The sequence below is a fragment of the Anas acuta genome, chromosome Z (genome assembly GCF_963932015.1).
Source record: "Anas acuta chromosome Z, bAnaAcu1.1, whole genome shotgun sequence".
Classification (NCBI taxonomy): Eukaryota; Metazoa; Chordata; class Aves; order Anseriformes; family Anatidae; genus Anas; species Anas acuta.
The window spans coordinates 21,775,217-21,782,222 of record NC_089017.1 but is presented as its reverse complement, the minus strand read 5'-3'; the positions used below and the strand labels follow the sequence as shown (position 1 = coordinate 21,782,222).

Below are 7,006 nucleotides of genomic sequence, written 5' to 3'. Positions count from 1 at the left end.
CTGGAACAGTACTTCCAGATGCCCTGTGTCCCAACTCCCTCCTCGTCAGGATGCTGCCCCTGCTAGTCCAGGCAAAGCTCACAGCCTGGCAGCGCAGCCGTGCCAGACAGCACAAGCCTGAAGACATGTCTGGGACACAACAGCAAAACTTTCAAATACAAACATGTGTATTTTAAGAAAAGCTGAAAAAAAAAAAAAAATGTTGATGACCTTACAAAACAAACAACAAATATTTGCTTATTATCCTGCACTTAACTTTACAACTCAGTCTTGCACTCTTTTATTTCACTTATTTTTCTTGCTCCTTGCTTCATCACAAAACATTGAGCTAGGCTCCTTGGCAACTCACAGCTGTAGTTACTAAGAAACCATCCAAGAAAATAGATTAGTCTCCAGTAACCTGTTTCTTTGTTAGAGATGTTTAGTTTGCATAAAGGCAATGGCTGCATACAAAGGGATTTATTGAATTTGGATGAACAAGCAAATCACACAGCATTATTTTTCCTTCCAATTGCATTCTTTACTGTCACAAAGCTTCATACAAGTTTTTGAGCTCTTCCTCAGGGAACAAGGCTTATTTATTCAAAGTTGTGCAATCTCACCAGGGCCAAACTAGAGGCCACAGGCTCTCAGGCTGCTTTCTGGCTCCCCACTGTATAAGGGTTATGTGTGCCCTGCCATTGCTCTCCAGCCACACTGTCCTGCCAGCCCCTGGACTCCCCGGACCTGACACAGGCTGGTGACCGACTTGAGCCCAAACTAACACTGCTGCTGGCAGTGGGGGCAGTTTTTAGAGCTTGTTTTTTTCCCTGCCTGTGCTGTGCAGGGTTTCCTGCCTGCTCCTGGGCCCTGATGCACTGCAGGTCACTGCCAAGCACCTCTGCTGGCTGCAGCTGCCAGAGAAGTACTGGAGCCTTTTCCAAGTCCTCTGCCTTCAGGCAGGAGCAAATGCCCTATCAGCCACTTACACCAAGCAGAGGAGGCTGACTATCTCTCTTTATTTTTCCTTAGGACCCAGTGCCTCCAGTGATCTTGCTCTAGAGCTCCTTTTCCTGTGTCCATGTGGACTGGCATGAGAAAGATATGAGAGCAGCAGAAGAGCCTGATCGGTTGGTGAGTATTTGATCCCTCAAATGTCATGAAGATATCAATAAACAAACAGGAAGGAACGTGCTGTTTAAGGGTTACAGCAACTTTGGATTTGGAAATAAGGAACAAAAGTAAATACATAACGTAGTAGACCCTAAGGACTGTTGCAGTCCTCCTCAGGGTGCACAGGTGACACTGGCCACACCACCTCACCCAGTAACTCTGCTCTGCCCTAACACTGGCTGCTGACATACGAACAGATTTGCAACCTTTTGTGCACATGATTCTGGAGATCCACAGACCACTTCTAAAAGGCCCACAGAGCTAAGCAATAACAGCAAAACCTATCATATTATGCTTAAATTCACGACTGAGGGTGAAAAGGGGTGGCGGGGTGAAAAAGGGGTGGGAAGGGAGAGATGACATATTTCTTATTAAGACTTCTATCATCTCATTCAGATTTAGTAGGATTTGGCCAGCAGGTTGCAGTTACCAGGGTAAAGGGAACTGATATACAATTAGAGATACCGTCTGTTACTACAGAATCCTCAATTCCTTAGGAATCATGGCTAAAAGTTGATATACAAGCATTATGGTTACTGAAAATTTTAAAAAATAATAATAATAACAATAATAAATTGGGCAATCCACAACTAAAGCTTAAGGGAAAAATTATAAACCTGTATGTATTGATACTGTAAAATATTTATAGCCATTCTGATGTAGGCACCTCTACAAAGAATTTATAAAAGGGTCTGCCACCTGTTTCAGGTATTTTGAGTCAGAAGGATAGCATTCATTGTAAGTTTAACGGAGAGAACTGTTCGTTTACATTCTGTAAAAACTGGTGAGAGGCACATCATCTTCCAACGTGTTTTGTAAGTTTGTGTTTTTATCACTCTAGCAAACACTGCTAGATTCTTGCTACCAGCATAAGATCACAATGTCAACATAGTACAGATACTCAGGTGCTAACACGGGAATTAAATTCACAGCTATCTCACCATAAATTAGACTGCTACTATATAAACTCCTCACCAATGACATTCAACAAAACATGGTGCCATCAATCTCTCTTTTTCATTCTGTTCTTCTCCCCAGGAGATCCCTAATTGGAGATGTCTGTGTTATACTACCTTATGTTACACTGTCTGGAGCCTGATGTAACTTTTTCAACATACTACAAAATCCAGCTGATAATCAGTCCTAGGTCATTCTCTTAATTCACCACTGATTAATGAGCAATCCAGCTGTTGCTAAATTTCCCCAGTAGAGCACTTTGTTAGGTCAAGGAGAGGGAAAAAAAAATGTAAAAGAAAAAGAAAAGAAATAAAGAGAAAAAAAAAAAAAAAAAAAAAAAAAAAAAAAAAAAAAAAACACTAACACTTAAGCTAGAGCTGTTCTGTAGAAACTTCTACAAAATAAGTATTACAAAAACTAAATTCTCACAAGTCCAAGTTGTGAAACAATGGCTTGTGTTACATTCCCATGACGATTTTCTTTAACAAAGAGAGAGCTGTAATTCTCTTCCCTGTTTTCAAAGTATGATCTCACTCTCCAGATCTAGTCAAGGACAGAAGCAGTCTACAATTGCAAGGATGAAAACAGGAAGGACACCCGTGTAAATGTTCAATAGGCCATGAGAGACATTTCACATAAGTCTATACAATAACCTGATATAGTGATCCAAAGCATAGGTCTGGCCACTGTAGTGCAGCAAACTGTATAAGAAGAGGTCCCAAAATTAGTCAAATAAAATGTGTGAATCATGTAACTAAAGCTTAGCATTGTTATCCCCTTGGTCTGTTTGAAGGAGTTGTACATTACGGACTTTATACAGCATTTTAATGAAATCATGACATTTGTTACCAGTGGCACAGTTACGTACAAAAAAAGAGTAATTTCTTGCTTAAAATGCTGCTGAAAGCACATTATTCTCAGCTTACTCTAGATTTTTATCATGTATATTATTTTGTAATCGATTTAATAACAATAATAAATTACCTGTTTGAAATATTCTGAATTTCAAATATGTCAGAAGGTTACAAAACAATCCAGTATAAAGTATGTATGTACGCTCACATATTCTAAAAGCTTGATTTTACCTTGAGATTTCTGGCAAAGTCTTAGTGGTTTATTCTCAAGCCTTTCTGGAAAAGTTAGGAACTTAAAAGAAGAGGTCTTTGATCTTTAATTTAATTGCATGTTCCATTTGGTATTATTTCATATACTTTATCCTACAGTTTGAACTTAAAGAAAGCAAAATGTTGGTCAATAATGAACAGAAGTCTTCATCAAGTGCTTACACATCTAAATTCTTATGAGATGCACATCACTTCCACAGTTTTTCACCTTGGAGACCAGTGCTAGGTTCTTTTTGCCAATACAAGTCTGTGATGGACTCCATGATTTGGAGAGTCTTCTCTAACCTAGATGATTCTATGATTCTATGTCAACAGGACATCAGTAATGTTCAAGACCAAACGAGAACAAGAGGTATTAGTATTTTGTTAGAACAAGGCAACAAGACTCATAGAATCACTCATAGCTTTGAACACTTGCAGTGATGGGGCATCTACAGCTTCTCTGGAAAACCTGTTCCAGTGTCTGACCACCCTTGTCATGATGAATGTCTTCCTTATATCAATCTAAATCTACCTTCATTCAGTGTGAAACTGTTGGCTCTTGTCCTGTCACCACAGGTTCCTGTGAAAAGGCTTTGTCCATTCTTCTTAAATGTCTCCTTTATATGTTGAAAAGCTACAGAAGAAGAAGGAGAATCTTCAGTCATTTATACATAATGAGTTGGACATAGCTGGGATCACTAATGGGGACAGGCAACAAACAGTATATGACAGGATATGGACTTTCAATTTTTTGCTCAGGCAGGAAAGTAGCAAAGAGTACCCATTATAATGCCTAAATCTTCTTCCATTTTGCTGTCTCTTTCCTTGAACACCCCCGGGGACGGTGACTCCACCACTTCACTAGGCAACCCATTCCCATGCCTGACTGCTCTTTCTGAGAAGAAATGTCTCCTCATTTCCAATCTAAACCTCCCCATGTGCAATGTGAGGCCATTCCCTCCAGTCCTATCTGCAAAAAGAGAATGACCCCCAGCTCTCCACACCTTCCTTTCAGGTAGTTGTAAAAAGCAGTAAGGTTTCCCCTTAGCATCCTCCTCTCCAGACTAAACAACCTCAGTGCCCTCAGCCATTCCTCACAGGACTTGTGTTCTAGGCACTTCACCAGCTTCTTAGCCCTTCTCTGGACATGCTGCAGGGCCCAGATGTCCTTCTTGTACTGAGTGGCCCAAAACTGAATGCAGTATTCAAGGCACAGCCTCACCAGAGCTGGACACAAGGGGACGATCATGTCCCTGGTCCTGGTGGTTACACTATTCCTGATACAAAAGATTGGTTGATCATGAATGCGGATAGATGATGGAAGGCAGCCCAGCAATCACATCTCTCAACTCCCTCGGCACCTTTGGGTGGATCCCATATGGCCCCCACAGACTTTTGGCAATCTAGGTGGAGCAGCAGGTCTCTAAGTGTTTCTACCTGCACTGTGGGAGGTTCTTCTGCTCCCTGTACCAGACCTCAAGTTTGGGAGGCTGAGTACCCTGAGGATAAGTGGCCTGACTAGTAAAGTCAGATGTAAAGAAAACATTGAGAAAGTCAACTTTTTCCCTATCCTCAGTAGTCATGTTATCCCCTGCATCCAGTAATGGATTGAAATTCTCTTTGGCCCTCCTCTCACTGTTAATATATTTCTAAAAACATGTTTTGTTATCCTTTACCATAGTAACCAGACTTCTTTCAGTTCTGTCTCTAGATATGTCTGAATCAGCTGTGATTTAGATCAAAAGTCAATACCAAAACATTTATGTTGAAGAGCAGCTACTTCGTACATTGGACCCCAAATGATTATTCTATAGGCAGAGTTGCTTAGACTTCTTTATGCAAAATTGTGGGTTCTGCTGAAAAACAGATTGTTACATCAAAACACCATTAAATAACACTTCATCCAAAAGCCAGCTTTCTTCTGGAACCAAAGTAAAGCAGTCCATTTATCTGTGTGTAAAAATAATTTAAAAATACAAATTGTATAATGTCAGTGTGGATGCTTGTCAAAATCATTTTGTACATGGGTGATTCTGCTGAATTCGGTAGAGGGACATTCTCTCTGTGTACTCTAATGTAAAGAGAAAGCAGCTAAGCATGAAACTTTAATATTTCTTTGGATAAAGAGAGAAGTCGTTGCTGTTGCTGCCAGTCAAACAGCCAGACTTTGCTTAAGTCTGGCCATAAGCAATTCATAATCAAATGAAGGCTGGTGGAACAGAAAGCTGTTACTGCTATTGGCATGGTCTTGTAACACACATGACAAGAAGCAGCACAAGTTTTGCATATCAAAACTACACAGCAAAGAAAGGATGCAATTTCCTTTGAACTGTCTCAAGGATATCTTATTTTGTTCTAGTGCATGAATAACTAAAATAATTGACTGTGAAGACAAAGCATCTCATTAGAGTCCCAGATTTTAAGAACTACTGTAATCGTCCAGCCTGACTTTGTGCAAAACACAGACCATTTAATGTCATAAAGCAGCTCCTTTGTCAAGTCAAGTGCTTCCTGGTTGGGTTAGAGTATTGTTCTGTGGAAAGATATCCAGGCTTGATTTGAAAATATCAAGTGACACAAAATCCACACCATCATATAATTATAGAAATTTCTAAACTAGCCTTAACTTCTAGCCACTTATCTGCTGCACTAGAGAACCCTCTACCGTCACATACACTCTCTTCCGTGCTTTTAGATCTCATGGGCTGGATCTCCTTGCTGTGGCAAATTGCACAGAAAATCTCTGGCTGTACTTCACCCCTTAGCTGAATGCACAGGGTATAAAATCAACAAGGCAGAGTGAGTTCTGCCTTTGATGGTTTTACAGGATGCTTAAAATCTGTAAACGCACTAGTGGTGCCCACCTTCTGCCCAGACCTAAGGGAAAAAAAAAGGAAAATATGTGAAAAGGAGGCTGTGGCTGCTGAACAACTTGTCTACCTGTGGCTGGATGGTACTAGATAGAGCCTCTGCTTGAGAACAGCCTGTGGCCACAGGAGAAGGCCTGAAACACCTGCATCCATATTGTCATCTCGCTTGTTTAATAATGGTACAGTCATCGGTGCATTTAAATGCTTCACAAGGCAAAAGCTTTATCAAAACACTAAACACTATTATCCCTTGGGTTCATTTCCAATTGTCTGCTTTTTTTTTTTTTTTTTTTTTTTTTTTTAAGATTGGACAGAGCACTTTCCAAATGCCCTGACTAATGCCATACAGAAGGTCTGTTCAGTTTCCCTGTTCCTGCTCTCTGTCGTTCTGCTCACATATTCAAGAAACAAGCCCCCTTTCATGCATGCTGACATTGTAAGTTCATGCTCTGTTGATTATCCACCATAACCCCCAAGCCTGTCAGAGTCAATGCTCTGCAAAATGCAGTCTCTGAGCTGTATGGTACAAGCAGGATGTACGTTCTTTGTTCCTTGATGGATGATGTTGTATCTGGGTGTTAAAAGGTTAACAAAAACAAGCAGCTACACAACAATTTGTCAGCATTAGAATGCAGCTTTCAGTAGGGTGAATACTTTTATTTAATTTACTCAAGTATTGCCTCAAATTGCACTTAGATGTCTGCTGCAAAACCTCACAGCAAATATTACAAGACAGTCATGCCACATTTCTTATGTGTCTTTATAAGATTAGAGATCACCAGGGTCCCTAGAGTGAATAAAGCTATTCCAAAATACAGTCTGAAGAGACCATCTGGAGACCTCTAAAGCCCACTCTAAGACAAATACTGAGACATTTACAGTGTTTGCCAGAGCAGGGTCCTTGCCTCCAGAAAAAAACAA

General features: G+C 40.4%; 1 long non-coding RNA gene across 1 annotated transcript; it reads left to right on the top strand.

Moving 5' to 3' along the window:
- Nucleotides 1–515: 515 nt before the first annotated feature.
- LOC137848461 (uncharacterized) lies at nucleotides 516–3,024 on the top strand. The gene is made up of 3 exons (XR_011091365.1): nucleotides 516–904; nucleotides 1,012–1,113; nucleotides 2,191–3,024. It is a non-coding gene; the product is annotated as an uncharacterized lncRNA (long non-coding RNA).
- The last annotated feature ends 3,982 nt before the right edge of the window (nucleotides 3,025–7,006 follow it).